Source organism: Pinus tabuliformis, chromosome 8, assembly GCF_031772625.1.
Source record: "Pinus tabuliformis cultivar Carrire ecotype Pingquan chromosome 8, CPIR1, whole genome shotgun sequence".
Classification (NCBI taxonomy): Eukaryota; Viridiplantae; Streptophyta; class Pinopsida; order Pinales; family Pinaceae; genus Pinus; species Pinus tabuliformis.
In genome coordinates, this window is record NC_142294.1 from 1,521,841,967 (window position 1) to 1,521,848,379 (window position 6,413).

Below are 6,413 nucleotides of genomic sequence, written 5' to 3' on the forward strand. Positions count from 1 at the left end.
ATCATAGCTTCCTACTAATGTTTTCCATTCAACGTGACAATAATATCATTCTAAGAAGGGAATATGCCTACCTCATGTCAAGTTCATGCAACTTCATGTCTATAATCAATGTGTAAATAAGGGTATCACATCTCGTCTCACAACTAGCTTGACATTGGCAATGAGTCCAATGTTGCAAGTTATGTGATGGATTTAATGCTTCAATCGTTATGGGTTTAAAGTAATAAAAATGGTCACGGCCAACATGGATTATTTTTAAATGTCTTGTTATGCCCGCCATCTCGCGTCGATAAAGTGCGCATGATTTTATGGTTTATTATATCCGTCGATACATAGGCTATATTGTATATGTTTTTTTATGTTTTAAAAAGAAAATATTAATCTTTTATAAAAAAAATTATATTTTTATGAAAATTAAAATTATTTTTAAAATCTTTGAAACTAAAAAATTTAATTTTTTGATTGGACTAAATGCTTTATTGGACAAATTTTATAGAATTTATTTTATAATGATTAAATATAAAAAATACATTAAAAAATAAAATTAAAAAATTATCTATTTACTAATTTATTTATCTAAGTCGAGTCATTATTAAACTATACCCTGAATTAATGCAAGGATCATTATTAAACTGTTCAGCAGGATTCCAGACTTTTTTTAAATTTAAAATATTCACATTATTTATTAAATGAACCATAACACACATACGAAGGCCATGAAAGATTTAGTAGAGGTCCATGAAAATGTTTATGTGACCTACAAAAATCATTGGCAATTATAATTTCAAGCTTAAGAACCTTTACGCTTCACCACATGTAAAGTAATTTGCTTGTACCGAGGTTAACACAATCATATAACTTTGAACTTAATTTAAACCCCTAAATTTATATCGCTATGAAACGTAATAATCTCAATAAAGTGCCTTTCCTTCTTGTCTCGCTGCACTTCACACGTTTGTACTCTTGAAAACACACATTAAATATTGCAAGGTGTATGATGTGAGTTAAATATTTTATTTAAATTTTATTTATTTATTTTTTTTTATTTTTTTTTGGCTTTTGGACTAATAGTTACAAAAGTTTTATAGTATATATTGGTATTGGGTAAGTGAATCAATTAACAAAAATAAAAAATGGATGTGACCTATGTAATAGGACATTAATTTTGTATTCTGAGATTAATAATTTTTTTAATCTTTTTATGGTATGGATTTTATTTGGATTTTATGTTGTTTATGCACTTAAACATGGTTCCATGAAACTTTGGAGATTTCTAGGTGACGAGAGTGGTTCTTCAGAAGAAAACATAAACATGGTTCTATGAAACTTTGGAGATTTCTATGTGACTAGAGTGGTTCTTCAGAAGAAAATATTGTTGCTATCCCTTGTCAAATCTTGGTTTACCTATTTTCCTTAGGTAGAAGAGGCCCTACTTTCTCGCTAATTTTCACAATTATATTTTTAATAATCTCTATTTAATATAGCAGATATAAAAGTAACTTTGCTACTCAACATAGTAATATACCTAGAAAAATATGTTAAAAATCTCTATAAATATAGACAATTTTTTACATAGTAGTAGTATTCTTTCTATCCTAGTTACAATAACCTTTGCTATCAATTAATTTTTGTATAGGAAGCAAGTACTAAGTAGCAACTTGCACATTACACTTGTTTAAAGCTTGTAATTATTTAAAGCCAAAAAAAGTTCAATGCCTTGAAACCGACTGAGTTAGAATCAAGAAATCGTTAAATCTAGGCTTGAAATTGTTTATACTAAAATTTCAATATTAAAGTAATAGTTTCCTGGAGAAAAAAATCTTGGTTGTTAATGAAGTTATTGTGAGCATCAAAACAATTTTAACAAATTATTACCAAAATATAGAGTGAGAAATAGGAGAAAAATTTATGTTCAAAATCTGAAATTTAGCATGAAATTAATGGAAAAGGAAAAGCAAGAGATATGTTAATTAAATGAAAGTGTAAGTGGATAAAATTTAAAAGAAATTTGAATCAAAAAAAAAAGTAGTTTAATAATGTGGTTTTATTGTGTGTATGTTGGTTAACTGAAGTAATATTTTTTAGGATTTGATATTAATTTATAGTTTAATATTAAATAATGTTTATTTGAAATTTTTTATTTTTAACTATTATAATTTCAAAAGGCCATTTAAATTTGTTTTGAAGAGTTTTTTTTGCTAAAGAAACTCGTCTTAATTTCTTAAATATTAAATATTGGACTTTTGTTGCCTTTCCAAGTTTAAAATTTGTATGGTAAATGCATTAAATCAATTGATTGAAATATAAATATAAAAATTACAAAATACATATATTTTTAATTATTATTTTCTTAGATATTTAACATTATTTTAAAGAAACAGTTCAAAGAGTTTGGAGTTTCTTTTCAAAGAACTAAATGTTTGCAATAGATAAACTAAATAAATAAAGCAACGTAGACTCTTTGCTACACATGAGACTAGGGACCGGCTCGTGGAAATTTCCAGGATGATGACGGACATATCAGGACTCATGTCCTACTACTCTTAATCCTCGCTTCAAATCCTAAAGTCTGCACCAAACTGTATATGACTTTTTAAAATTGAAATATAAATACTTAAATTAAAATATAAAAATATATATATATATATATATATATATATATATATATAAATCAAATTTTGAATTTTTTATTATTATTTTTAAAGGATTTGTTTAAAGAATTTGGTCAACTACAATACATAGCATAATACAATTATATTATCATCAATAACAACTAGATTATATTAAACTTTTATCATAAATTTCACAAAACAACTATGAAAATCAAATCTTAATCGGGTCTAAGAAAAGAGTCCCTTTTATTCTTCTTAGAAATTCATAAACTTACTTATTATATAGATATTAACTATGGATACTATTATATTTAAATAAAACAAATTTACTCTCATGTACATTAAGAGAATATGATGTCAGAAATGTGACAACAATTACATATGTCATTACTTTGGGAAGAAAGTACATAATCATCTATTATAAAAGAGAAATTATATTATCTCTATTAAAAATTGATTTAGATTTCTAAAACCAAAATAAATTTAAAATTAATTTAAAAAATAAAAAATAATAAAAATTACAAATACAAATATAAAAACATCTCCCTCTCATATATCAATAAAGTTATTTCAATAAAAAAAACTAAATATTATGCCACCTTAAAAATAAATTCAACCCTTGAGAAACTTAAATCACCGCCTTTTCTCCACTCATCCCCAAAATTATTTATATTCACCTTATCCAACAAAATGAACACTTTGCGTTATTCATTTTTACTTTGTTTTTTGAGTTTGGCAATAAGATTTTATTGATAAACTTTTATAATCTAAATTGTATTTAGAACAAAGTTCTTTTGCATTTAAGAGATTTTAAGATTGAAGCATTCAAATTCATAAAACCTAAAGGGATAAAGGGAGGAAGGTTTGGTGGGCTAAATATCAAAGTTTATTCTATAAAAAATATACGACCTTTAATTTATATGATAATTATTTGGATTAAAAATTCTTAATTTTAGAAAGATGTACTTCCATACTTTATATTTGCTATGGTAATATTATTTAAGAATGGTTGATTTTTTATTTAATTATTAATTTGTAGTATAAATAAGATTTTGGAAAAATTTCCAAAAAATCTACAAAATGGTATAGTGATCAATTTACTTACTCTACCGCTTAAAAAGGAATTTTAATCATTTGAGTTAAAGTGATGGAAATAGGGTTTTTATTGCGTAGTCAAAAAATCTCACAGAAGATTATGAAAAATTTGGCAGAATTTTTTGAAAATCTGAGTTATAAATGTCAAACTTCGAGTTTTTGGATGCCCAAGGGTTCTTGATGGTGCTCAATCTATTACCACCTTGGAAAAAAAATAATTCAAACACTCTTACTACCTGATTTTTAAAATTAGTTTTATCAAATTCCAACAAAAACTATTATTTAAACTATTTTGTTATATAAGTAAACAACATCTCTATTTATGATGTTACTAGATCATAAAATTTATATACGTAAGATAAAAAATTTATTTAAAAAAACAACAACAAACACTTTCATGAAATTTTTAATGATACGTAGCATGTTAATGGAATAATCCAGCCTCACATTTCAAGGATTAATCTCCCCTCCTAACTACAATTACATAGTGCTAGCACGGGTAAACCTTAAAATGTTATAAATCTTAAAATGTTATTATATAATATTATATTAGTATATGGTATAAAATTGTGTAAAGCGTTTTAACCATATACAATTATTTAAATGTTTCGAAAAGAAAAATATTATTTTATGAAACATTTTTTCATTCATTTGATTTTTTTTATGTCACATTAAAAATGATACTCACATTTCAATTTAACAATAAATTTAACAATTTTATATTTTTGAATTTTCTAATCAATTTTCAATAATTAAAATTATATATATATATATATATATATATATATGATATAACATTTTTTTATAATTTATTTTCTAGTTAATTTTAGTTAAAATTCAGTAAAAAATTTTAAACACTTGAGTTTATGTTGTTTAATTTGTAGAATTTAGGTGTACTTGCTGAATCCATTTATATATTCAAAAATGTAGTTTAAACATTTTCTCCCTTGAAATTGTATCACCAAATTTTAATGAAAAGAACTAATTCATAAATTAGACTACCCTTATATGTGTGTGTGAACTATGTATTTGTAATTTTTTTGGAAAAGTGTGTTAATAAATAAATTGTTAGTTTAATTTTTTTTATTAATACTATATTAAAATTTTGATATATACATTTTTTTCTTTACTTTTAAATTTTAAATCAATAATTTATTTTATTAATTATTAAATAAAATCATATTATATAATTAAAAAAATAAAGATAATAAATTTAAATTAAAACAAAACAAATTTCATTTTTACTCTTAATATTTATTTAAAAGACATATGATATCTTTTTTTTGTCGATTGAAAACATTCTATTAATTCGTCAAAATTTTCTTACAAAGGATAAACATGATGACCCTAGCTCTCTTGGCCTTACAACAACCACATTTGTTGGCTAGGTAAGAAAAACAAAAACTAAGAGCAGTATGCCAAGCTTTGTCGAGTCAAAAGACATAAGACAATATGGCCCAAAATATAGATAGGATGACAAGACAACCAATATTCATCAATGAACATGAGGGAAGTCTAGAGTATGACCTACACCCGGTGCATCCGGAGGGCAAGGGTCTCCATGAACATGAAACTCCATGTGAGTTAGACACCCATCCAGCTAATAAAGGAAATCAGTGGTGCGTCGTTGACCTGTCATCAATGGAATTTCCACATCATCACGAAGTTCCATGTCATCAATGCTAAGTCATGGCCTGTAAAAGTTTCATTACAATGTCATATGCCTCAACGTGTCATGCCTCATGATGTGAAATGTAATTATGTATTATCAAAGTGAAAATGACAAAATTTAAAGGTGTGGAAGTCCAAGAGTCACATGTGGAATATTAAAGGCCACATGTGGACCCAAGAGTCAATAGAAGTTCAAAGGTCATTCAAGAGTCCAAGAGTCATGATGGTAACTCAAGAATCATAAAGGGAGATTAAAGGTCATTCCTCTTGTTATAAAAGAAACCTCATAACTCGAGCAGAGGTCTTTTGGAGGCTTAGGCTTTAGAGAGCTAGCCTTGGCTTCTTTAGCTTGGCATAGGAGAGAAGATCATACCTTGGAGAAGCAAGGAGTGACTTAATGCTCCACTACTAGAGCTAGTTTGTCACCATTATAACTGTCTACTTATATATTTCACCTAATATTCAGAAGCTCATTGAGCCAGCACATTTTCATGCATGTATCATGAATATTGTAAGATTATTCTTTGGATGTTTGTGGTATATTTTATGTTCATATATAATAAAGAAATTGAACTACTTCTTTTTCTTTGGTTCTTACCTTGTTGAATGTGTGTTGTGTTTTCTTTAATGATCATTATGTCTATATGAATTATTTTGCTACATAGTAACAAATATTTCCTTGCTCTTGTGTGCCTCTCTTAGGATATTACTATTAAATTCCTTCTAGAGACTCACTCTTGTCTCCTCTTGTGAAGGTCTCATTTTACACATTGCAGCCGGTGTTTCACAATGTCGACTTACTTGTTTGTTCGAAGCTTATGTTTATAATCTCTTATGCTATCCATTGAAACCAAGGAAAGTTTTAGAGTTATTTTGGTTGAGCCGATAGTTTGTATGGGGCTCCTACTTCAAACGATGTGAGGTCTAACTGGTACTTCACATTGGGAAGATCCCTTGTATGTTGACGATATCCAACACCGCCAACAGGTGCGCATTATACTCATGGTTCGTATTATATTTATGAGGCTCACTAAT